Below are 12,263 nucleotides of genomic sequence, written 5' to 3' on the forward strand. Positions count from 1 at the left end.
GGAATGTATGTCATTCCTGGATCAGAGAATAAAGCTACTGGAAACTGCATCTCTCCAACCCATCAAAATCAGCTATCAATTGCAACAGTCTCTGCTCCCCAAACTGGGTGACAATATCGGGGGCACCCTCCCCCTGGGGCATTGGGGTGCTACACACACCTGGAGCAAACATCAAGCTTAAAGAAGGCACCCCTGACTTGCGCGGACTGTGCCCTCTTAGCCATTTTCCCCAACCCGAGTGACCCAGTCCAAACTAGGCCTCTAATTAAGTCCCCCTTCCCAAACAAAAGGAAATGAAATAACAGTCCATTTGAATCAACAACCCACAAAAGGGCAAAATATAAAGAACAAGGTACGGTTTCAATACAAATCTTGCCCTGTGTTTTTCTTAAAAATAAAAATGATGTAAAAAAATTAAAACTCATGCTTTTTGAATTATTGAAATTCCATGCAGAAAGATCATACAAATCTTTTTTCTCACATGACCTTCCAAATGCTAATTGTGACGTCATAAACTTGTGCATTTTCCCGTATTTTCTTAAAAAGTTGCAGGAGACATCAATTTTCAATGGAATTTTCTTTCAGATAATATTGTCCACAGGCATCGCCCACAAAGATTTTGAGATATGTGATTTTTCAAAGAATTTTACACAACATATCTAAAAATTAACGTGGGCGACGGCTGTGGACACTATTTTCTTAAGGAAAATAACCCTTGAAATGGGTCATTTTGAGGCTTTTTCTGTTTAAAATAGAGAAATGCATCAAATTAATGACCTCATATATCCAGAATGGTACTCCATCATGCTATATTCTTTCCTGATTTATTACAGTCATATACTCAACTAATATTTAAGCCAGTTTCAAAACTTTTTGAAAACTTTAAATTTTTAGGGCACAATAAAGCTAAAACCATACCTTCTTCTTTACATGTAGTGGCTAACCTGCTTAACTACAAACACAAGTATAACCATACGTACAAAAGTAAATAAAATAAACACTGCTATCTTATACCTCGGAAATAATCCAAGATAGCAACAGGCATAAACACGTGCAGGCAAAGCATTGACCCCACTGTCAAACTAAAATACCCTGCTCGCAGTGCCAATAATGTATATCTATAATAACTATAATACCACCTGGATATACAGTGATGGTGGAAACAGAGAAACACTATGGTAAAATAATCTGCGTCTTACAATGTACAGTACAGTACTATACAATAATGCAGCTGACAAAAACATGTCTGTCCTAGTCAGCAGCAGAAAAAGCTGTACACTTCACAGCAGGTACATATCAATGTACTTTCTATATGTAGGTTGCAGGGCAATTCATGTCTAGCTCCTCCAGGATAACTAATGTTAATTAGGAATATAGCTCACCTTATGTCTGGTAACTTAACCTTTGCCGGGCTCTCCAGCTGTCAAGTAGTGCAGTGCTTCTGATTGGCCTTGCTTCTCTTCATCCTATCAAATGAAAGTCAAGAGGTCAAAGTGTGACCCAGTTAAGATCCTATCAGAGATGTTTCTGAATATGAAACAAATCTGAAAATGAATATGAAACAAATTTGATTCTGAAATACATGTATCTTGATTTGAAAACTTAAAACATAGGTAATCAGAGATTACAGAGCTCACCTCAACGAATGTTGTCTTTAAGTAAGGCAAAGTCCCACACTAAACTAATAATCTAGGAGTGTGCATCCCTAGATGCAACATTTATGCAATTTTGGTCTAATAGGCCTTGCAGTTACTTGGGAATAGACTTATCTGAAAACTTAAAACTTGTCACTCATCCAGAAAATGTAAGTCAAATCCAGCATCTGAAGCAAGTTTGAGATTGTTCGTCCCTTGATGCATCATCCATGCAAGTTTGGTTCAGATAGGCCTTATAAATACTTGGAAATGAGATCTGGTCCAAAACCTTTAACCTGGTTACTCATCCGGAAAATGTAGGTCAGATCCAGCATCTGAAGCAAGTCCAGTAGTGTGCATCCTTAGATGTATCATCCATGCAAGTTTGGTCAATATAGGGCTTATGGTTACTTGGAAATGACATCTGCTCCAAAAACTTTAACCTGGTCACTCATCCGTAAAATGTGGGTCAGATCCAGCATCCGAAGCAAGTCCAATAGTATGCATCCTTAGATGCATCATCCATGCAAGTTTGGTCAATATAGGGTTTATAGATACTTGGAAATGACATCTGCTCCAAAAACTTTAACCTGGTCACTCATCCGGAAAATATAGGTTAGATTCAGCATCCGAAGCAAGTCCAGTAGTGTGCATCCTTAGATGTATCATCCACGCAAGTTTGGTCAATATAGGGCTTATAGTTACTTGGAATTGAGATCTACTCCAAAATTTTAACCTAGTCACTCATTCGGAAAATGTAGGTCAGATCCAGCATCCGAAGCAAATCCAGTAGTGTGCATCCTTAGATGTACATGTATCATCCATGCAAGTTTAGTCAATATAGGGTTTATAATTACTTGGAAATGAGAGATCTGCTCCAAAAACTTTAACCTGGTTACTCATCCGGAAAATGTAGGTCAGATCCAGCATCTGAAGCAAGTCCAGTAGTGTGCATCCTTAGATGTATCATACATGCAAGTTTGATCAATATAGGGTTTATAGATACTAGGAAATGACATCTGCTCCAAAAACTTTAACCTGGTCACTCATCCGGAAAATATAGGTTAGATTCAGCATCCGAAGCAAGTCCAGTAGTGTGCATCCTTAGATGTATCATCCATGCAAGTTTGGTCAATATAGGGCTTATAGTTACTAGGAAATGACATCTGCTCCATAAACTTTAACCTGGTCACTCATCCGGAAAAGATAGGTCAGATTCAGCATCTGAAGCAAGTCCAGTAGTGTGCATCCTTAGATGTATCATCCATGCAAGTTTGGTCAATATAGGCTTCATAGTAACTTGGAAATGAGATCTGCTCCAAAAACTTTAACCTAGTTACTCATCGGGAAAATATAGGTCAGATCCAGCATCCGAAGCAAGTCCAATAGTATGCATCCTTAGAAGTATCATCCATGCAAGTTTGGTCAATATAGGCTTTATAGTTACTTGGAAATGAGATCTACTCCAAAAACTTTAACCTAGTCACTCATCCGGAAAATGTAGGTCAGATCCAGCATCCAAAGCAAGTTCAGTAATGTGTTTAGTAATAAAGGGCTTATAGTTACTTGGAAATGAGACCTGCTCCAAAAATTTAACCTGCTCCAAAAACATTAACCTGGGCATTCTTTAGCTGAAATTGCAGCATCTGAAACCTTGACTGGTACAATGAAACACACTAGAAGCATCCTCCATGCATCTCTGACTGATATAGGCCACAGAAGTACTTGAAAAGGAAACTGCTCCAAAAACCTTAACCTGGGACGCCGACACCGACGCAGACACCGAGGGTATTACATAAGCTTCCCCAACTTCATTGAGGTGAGCTAAAAATAACACATAATTTTCAAGTAATACATTGAGAATATGATGAATGTATTTTTCTCTGTGGTTTATCTATATGCTACCTATACTGTAGAATTAATTAGTGCATAATTTCATGACGAGCATTGGTAGCTGCTCCCAAAATAAAATTTTCCGCTCTTATTTTACATGACTGAAATACACATTCCTGTACGAAAAAATCCAGGCGGAGAATAGGCGAAGAGTAAAGACGGAATCCGTCTGAATAAAGCTTGATCTCACTATTTGACATCTACAAGTCATCTCCCTGTATTTTAAAGTACTCATGCATGTAAAATTATAGGGCTGGGATGACAACTTTTAATTTTTTTCTATCATATCACAAAATTTGAGCCATGATACGATGTGTATCATGATATTTTGAATTGGATATAAAATGTCCTTTTTGTATTGAAATGGACAAAACATTTCTTCACAAATAAGAATAATTTATTTATCTGTTGTAAAACAAAATCATTTTACACATGTGGTGTTAATTATTATGTATTTCATATTTGTATCTATATCTAGCACATTTATTTTATATATTAAACCCAAAATTTTAAGTTAAGAAAGAAAACATAAAACAGAAATACTTTTTGTGATATTTCGATATTTCTTACATATGTATTGATATGCGTATTAATTGTCTTCACACAGAACAGATATTATCAGTATCTTGATATATTGTCCCAACCCTATATAAAATAAGGAATCTAGAATAACCTGCATAATGGTTGGCAATTAAGTTCATTTTTGTTACTATATTGCATAAAATTTAATAACTGAAAATCAAAAGGAGGGGGGTATGGACTTGGAAAAATTTATTTATTTTATATATTTTAAACTTATAAAGCCTATTATTAATTCTAATTACATCAGAAAATTTCTTAAAGTCTTTGATTGTTTAATAATTTTACCTGAATTCATTGTTCTGTAGTAATTTTGAAAGCAGAAAAGGAAATATTTTCATATGCTACCATCTGCCAAAAATTATAATAATCATGCAAGATTTCAAATTCAGTTTATCATTTCTATTTATAGATGTAGAATTATGAGGACAGAGAAATATGATCTTTTAAATCTTTCTCTCTAAATATATACAAAATGTTTTGTTGTCAGAAACCAGAAAGAATCCCTCCTTAACAGAAAATGTGTGGGAAGATTATACTGCAAAGGTACAAAAATTTTATTAAATGAATTCGAAAGAGCAATGTAAATTGATCCAGTGTAAGAGATGGAGTTAGGCTGCCTTACCATTTGGTAACCTTTTGGGTTGGCCAAAGACTATCCTTCTCTTGGTATTCTTGCTGGCAGGTGATGAACTCTTCTTAACCTAAGGGTCTTAAGGGTAGTGGGGTACAGCTGTCATCAATTCTGTAAAACAGAGCTATAAGATCAAAATAAGATCAAAAGAGGTCTCAATATTAATGTAGATGTGAAGTGTGGACAAGCTTAACAAATATAGGTCCTTATAAGGAAGCGAGTTCATTTTTTGGTATTTTACCCTGTCTTCCATGGTTGGCTGCAGTTGATTCCCCTTTCTGCACTCTTCTTGATGAGAGATTTTCTTCTCTACAATAAGATCAAGACTTGTGTAACTTTTATTCTATAGCTATTATCAAAGAAAGTCAATCAAGAGGTCAAATGAGTGCAATCTAAAGGTCAAATGAGTGCTTCCTTTGATTAAGAAGAAACAGAACACGAAATGAAAAGTTCACCTTCTTACCGGGTACTATTTTTTCCAATGTTGGTCCACGCTGGCATTGTGTATACCCTGTATCCTAATTCTCGCAATTGTCTCCTCTTCCTCGTTTGGTCCTGCCATCCCTCCCGAGAGCCTGTCACAGATAGAAACTAAGACACAAGATTAGTACAGTTCAAAATAACTGACAAAAAATGACAAGAAAATTCCTATAAAAGTATTATTACAAAAAATCATGTGAAGATTACATTTAATGGAATGGATATATAAAAGGAACATGCAATTAAAGAAACTTAAGTTAACTTACACAAAATAAATGTTGAATTCATCATTTCACAATATAGGGTATAAACTGAATCAAATGAAACACTCATCATAGTCTGCAGCTCCTGATGGACTGGATAGTCTCATCACCTGACAAATACTAGAAAACAGATTTTAATCACCCCACCCCCTCCCAACCCTATATTTAGTGCACTCACATGGTGCAGTGGTTCGAGTCATGGACAATTAAGAAATTTTGATTCATGACACTTTAAGTGAAATATGGGGATTTAAATTTTGACTTTAAAAGGTCATGATTGTAAATCAAGTCCAACCTTTGTGCATAATTTGAAAACTGCAAGATTTCTAAAATATCTTTAGAGAACCATTGGATGTAGAATAGCAGAAAACTAAATGACCTCTGACTTTAGATTAGTTAACATTAATAATTTTAAATTTAAAAAGGAAAAAGGTAGATCTTTAGGATGAAGATAATTCATGAAGCATATCATATGATTCATGCATTTTAATTTGAACAAAAAAATCCTTATTTATAATCTAATCTGATGTCAGGTCTGTACGTTAACCAAGATGTTGTATCATCAAGATATGTTGTTCAGTCACTGTATAAAGAGCACACTGCTGCATATATAATTATATACATAACATAAACACATACAAACATAACTTGCACAAATCATTACCCACACATGAATGTACACCTGTCATACACATATACACATGCACCTATTCATAACCACACACATTATACTACATACAACAAGCATAACCCACCATTTTTTCTTTTTTTTGTTTTTTTTTTTTTGTTTTTTTTTTGTTTTTTTTTTTTTTGTGTATTTTTTTGTTTTTGTTTTTTTTTGTATTTTTTTTTTTTTTTTTTTTGTATTTTTTGTACAATGAAGACTTTTAGAAGTCTCTGACTGTGGCTTATTCTAAGCTCTACTGGTTTAATGAAGGAAGCTAGAGGAAAGTACTTTATTGGGCTTAAACTATGGCAATATCAATTTACAATATCAATATCAATTTAGTAATGATCCAGTTGGATAAATCTCTTTATGTGGCAAGTTTTCTTATATCATTTCAACAGTCTGTCGGTCAAAATCCCAAAACGACACTGAAGTTTAATTATAATTAAACTTTGTTGCCTACTTGTAGTTTATTAAATTTAATTGAAATCATTCCAAACTTGTAGGGATTAAATCCAAAACCGACACTGAATCTTAATCATAAATTTTGTTTTTTACAGATTAACATACAAACAATTACATGTACATAACAGATAAACACAGACGACTGACGACAGAACCTTACCATCACATGATCTCTTTTTGTCTTTGACCAGTAGAGCTACAAGCTCATCATCAATTAAGTGGCATAATGACCATGTACAGGACAAGAATCCACTTACTGTACATCTAGCAGGCTGAGGTGAATTGAGGCGAGGCGAGGGTTGTGGCAGACAAACATACAGAAGAGTGTGTGCAGATGAGACTAACAATATACAATCTCTAAATGTAACATACAAAATAACAAAGGACACACATGATACAATGCAAATACTGCATATTCTTGTATAAAAAAAATTATATACCAAAATATAGAACACCTGAAGAATAAATTCTGTCTCTTTTCTGAGTAATCACACCTAAAATGTAGGTGAAATACATTATCTATTAAATGTATGCAGCAGATGCAACATTGAGACAGCATACATGCAAGTGTGGTTTGTAAGTGACTAATGTCAGACTCATCATCAGACTCATCATCAGACTCAGGATCAGACTCGTCATCAGACTCAGCATCAGACTCAACATCCAAAGAAACATCATCTGTACAAGTTTTGATCAGAACAAAAACCTAACTGCTAAGAATAAAGAGCCACTGAAGCAAGAAATATAGGTCAGATGTGGCAGCATCATATACAAATTTGGTTTGGTTACAGCATACAAGGAAGCATCCGTGGAAGCGTCGAGTACAAATTGGTTTGAATAACACAACAGTAGAAGCATCATGTACAAATCTGGTTTGGATAACACTTGTAACAAGCTGAGAGCAAATAAGATAACCTTACAAAGTACTTAAGCATAGGATATAATTCAAATGCAGCAGGAAGAGCATCCTCTTTTAATGTTTGATCTGAATACAGGACAAATAATGGACAGACAGCTATAGTGATTATAACTTATTATAATACAATAATACTCTTATAGTGTTGAAAGATCCAGAAATTTTCATAATCAATCATTGCTTATAACTGAAGTCTTAAAATCAATATATATGACAGGAATTATCTGTGTTTTAAAAAAATTATCTACTTTTTTGAATGTTGCGTTTTTGAGGAAAATATAAATTTGAATCATATAACAGTACTGCTAACACGTACGTTCCTTCAACCAAGCTAGTAACCGTTCTTGGTTTCGCGTTTCGATCATTTTAGGTATATGAACCTGGCAAATTGTACAGAGGCTTTTTACTTTGGAAAGTTTTTAAATTTCTGCAGCAACAATCGATTAGGAAATGTCAAATTGATGAATGAAAATAGCAAGCCTTGCGTTGATCAGCAATCAATTATCAGCAACAATTGTTTCATTTATAACATAATACATTGATATATTAATACAACAAAGCACTGCATTCATAGACTCAAAAAATAGTGGTATCTCAGGAACAGAGCCTAATTATAAAGGACCTGAAAAACTGAAAAATTAACCTCAATGTGGAAATGAGAATAAAATAATTGTACCTAAACTAGATAATAAAGCTAGTTAATTGAGATATTTATAAACCACACTCATATGAAAATATAACAAGAATTTTTTTGAATCAATACAATTATAAAGAAGACATCAGGCTGAAATAAAGAAAGAAAACTGAATTTACCAAATTTATCTAAAATTATAAATCTAAATTTAGGTCCTATTTAATCAAAAATTCACTTAAGAGACCCCTTGAGATGCACAAAAACACTTTACAGTACAATATAAATATATTACAAAACATAATTTAATGCACAAAACACAAACAAAATAATTTTTAACTAATTAACTTAAAGAGATGGGAAATAAATTAAGGTGGAAAATACGTAGATATACTCTAATTAACAATGAAACTCCTAAATTTAGAATGACCGAAATCTTGTTCCAATGTATACTGTTATACAAGGAAGGAGAAGAATTTATCTCAAGAAATTAAATTAATTAAAATCAAAATTAAAATATTTACCAATTCTAAATTCAATACAACCATGAGACTTTTTCTCTCATAAATGACAATGTCTAAATAACGGTGTGTGCTTGAGTTGAGAAATTTAGACAAAGCACCCACGAGAGAAAAAAATTAACATCTACTTTTTTTTAAGAAAGAATTAACCTGAGGACTGAATTCACATATTATTAAAGGCTACTGATGATTTGAAATGAATGAAAGGAAACAAAATGGTGCATAAATTTATAAAGTAATCCTGACCTTAACAATGAGAATTTAAGGACAATGAAATGTCAGACAATTTAAATGAATTCATTATCTAACAAAAGAAAACCCTAATTTTAATATACATTTTACTATATACCAGCTGGTGAAAAGAGGGGGAAATTACAGAAAAGATAACCAATTCTCACAACAATTAACCAAATCATTCCCAGGACTGCCAAGATATATATACAAAAAAAAAAAAATCAGTGCATTGTACAAAATAAGAATACAAAGTGTCAAAAAAACTCATCATGCACACACAGAATACAATGAAAATGGAGAGAATTTATTAAGTATGAAAAGTGAGCTAAATGATAATAAGAAAGATGGATTTTAGAATTTACATAACCAATAATTAATAATTTTTAGGAAAATTTAAGCCTAACTTTAGTTTTACCACGAAAAAATGGATTTAAAGAAAAGAAAGAAAAGGAAAATACTTTAATAAGTTATATCAACTTAATCAACAAGAAACTAAATTTATTGCATTTACTGCTATGTGCAGACTAATTCTCAGTTATCGAAGAAGAATAGCCTAAGCATGATAACTCTCCTGGCTTCAACCAAATTTCCCAAATAGCCCTAGGTCATTAAATGTGCTTGCATGCACATCCTTTCCGCTTCAGCAATTTTGATCAACTAAATAAATACTCTACTAAATCAAATTCTGTTTATCAACTAAGTCAAGAAAAGGGGAATTAGAGAAAATGAAAGGTCAATGAAAACTAATTCAAGTTATATTTGCCTAAATGCGTTACCTCAAGCACATTAGTTGATAGGAAAAATTAACCTACTTCTCAAATTGTTAATCTGATTTCAGGAAAAGTAAAATTCAATCTTTATAATAGAGGTAGAAATTTTTTAAACTTAATTAACTTCTTACAGTTTAATGCAATGTTACAAATATTTAAACCTTATTTTAGTTTCACCACAAGATCTTACAAAACAGTTAATTAAAGAATAAACTTAAGGCATTTATCAACTTTAACAAACATTAGTTACTCTCATGACTGACAACGTCTAAATAACGGTGTGTGCTTGCATTGAGATATTTAGACGCAGCATCCACGAGAAAATACAGGAAAATTTTAACACAAATTCATAGTCTTAAGATACTAAATTTAAAGAAAAAGGAAGAAAATTTAACCCTATTTTTCAAAATATACAAATTTTTCATTAAAAATTAAAAAAAAAAAATATTTAAATTTATTCTAGTTTAAACCTTGAAAAATTAAAATTACAGAACAGGGGAAGAAATTTAAATGCTAACTAATTTACTTTTATCACTTGAAAAGTTGAAATTAAAGAGCTAGAAGAAAGAAAATTAAAGGAATATACCCTAGTAAGTTAAATGGTATTCATCAATTAAATCAATATGCTACTGAATGAAATCCTGTTTATCAACTAAATCAATAATTTACTAAGTTAAATCATATTCGTTAACTAAATCAATACTATAAATCTTATTTATCAACTATACCAATACTCTTAATATAAATCAACTAAAGCTATATGCTACTATGTTAAAATTCATAGTCTTCAGATACAAATTTAAAGAAAAGAGAAGAAAATTAAACCCTATCAAAAAACACTAATGATTTATTAACTTTATTTTAAAAAATCAAAATTAATTAAATTTAATATAGTTTTAAGCTTGAGAAATTAAATTTAAAGAACAGGGGAAGAAAATTTAACTCTATTTATAAATGAAAAGACAACTCAGGAAAGAAAAAAGAAAAACTGTAACCCTTACCAACCAGGGAAGAAAGGGAAAACAACCCCAGTAAGCAGAGGAACATCTATAACTCTAAATAAATGTTCTACCACCCCTGCCATGGTAAGGCCTCGCCTCGCTGGACTCCTCGCTGGTGGTGGCTGAACCAGAGGGATCTCTGTCATCAGTGACCTGCAGCTAGAAAGCCGAGGACGACCCTCAACAACCTGGGCAGACGGCAGTTCCATCTCCTCAGTCTGTCCAACCTCATCCTCAACTGGAGCCTGAGCAAACAGAGGCGATGGCAATGCCACCTCCACGGTCTCCTCAGGTTCTGGCCAAGGAAGAGCCAGAACAGGCTCAGGGGATGGCAGACACACTTCCTCAGGCTGTACAAGCTCTGCCTGAGGGTCAGCAATCACACACTGTGGAGATGACACAGTCACCTCTACAGTCTGCTCAAGCTTCTCCTGGGGCAGTTCCTGTGCAGGCTCAGGAAGTGGCAGTGCCACCTCCTCAGGCTGCTGAAGAGCATCTTCAGCACTCAAAGTTTGCTTCACTCTAGTCCTACGCACCTAAAAAGAGAAAAAAGACCATGTTAAAAACAGGAATGAAAATGGTTTACATTTTTTATACAATAACAGCAAAGTGAAATATAACAAGACTTGAACACTTTTGAGTTCTCCTAAGTAAAGGGGGGGGGGGGGGGGGGGGGGAGGTTGGTAAGGACACACGCAATGTACCTTAATACCTACTGATAATTTTTCTAGGTATTCTTAATTTAAGATTATAGTGCCATCAGATGTTTGTAGACAAAAAATCAGCATGCATTACCAGGGGTTTTGAAAACATAACAATTGATGCAAAGAAAAATACACAAAAATTACTAAACATATATTCTAGATGTTTTGTTTATCCAAACTTGTTTTAGAAAAAGTGTAAAATAGCATATATAGATATTAAAATGTAGCACACAGTTCCTTTAAGTATTGGAATTCTTCAACTCCGGGGAAAAAGACAATAAAGTTCATTAACTGCGTTGCATATGTCCTTAAGTATCTGATAGACTTATCACTGCATATAAAATTACTCCAATACATAAGAGCCTGACTTGTAGCTTTTTAAAAGTCCTTTAGTAAATATGTTAGCCTACTGAGATGAAAAAAGAATAGATTCAGACCTCAAAAGCAATTGCATTGTGTGAAGTGTCAATTGCACTCTGATTTTCAAAGATTGTAAAATAATATGGTCTATTCAAGTATAATTACCACCGCAATAACTAGTAAATTGAGAGTCAGAGAAGGCCTATGTGGAATTTAAAAAAATTACATTAAAAACTATATACAGTTTAAACCTGAAGTTATCTAAAAGCTGATGGGGCCAAGAAAAAACTTCAGATATCTGATGATTTGAGATATCGAGCGTAAAATACTAAAAGTTGTTAAGACTTCCAGATCACTTTGACATATCCATGGTATTCAAGATATCTGAGTTTAAGATACCAAAGTTTAAATGTATTTGAGTTATCTCATCACAACAGAAGTTTTATGGATAACCATTTAAAAGTTTATACTAGTACAGATATACAGTAAAACATGGTTATAGCGAACACGC

The 12,263-nt window shown here is 33.4% G+C and overlaps 1 long non-coding RNA gene across 1 annotated transcript; it reads right to left on the bottom strand.

The window, feature by feature from the left end:
- Positions 1–1,057: 1,057 nt before the first annotated feature.
- LOC133187767 (uncharacterized) lies at positions 1,058–5,051 on the bottom strand. The gene is made up of 3 exons (XR_009721239.1): positions 4,982–5,051; positions 4,732–4,851; positions 1,058–1,466 (listed from the first exon to the last, which is right to left on the bottom strand). It is a non-coding gene; the product is annotated as an uncharacterized LOC133187767 (long non-coding RNA).
- Between the last annotated feature and the right edge of the window lie 7,212 nt (positions 5,052–12,263).

This window comes from Saccostrea echinata, unplaced genomic scaffold, assembly GCF_033153115.1.
Source record: "Saccostrea echinata isolate AGI-Se365-2 ecotype Australia unplaced genomic scaffold, CSIRO_AGI_Sech_v1 ptg000015l, whole genome shotgun sequence".
In the NCBI taxonomy this organism is placed as follows: Eukaryota; Metazoa; Mollusca; class Bivalvia; order Ostreida; family Ostreidae; genus Saccostrea; species Saccostrea echinata.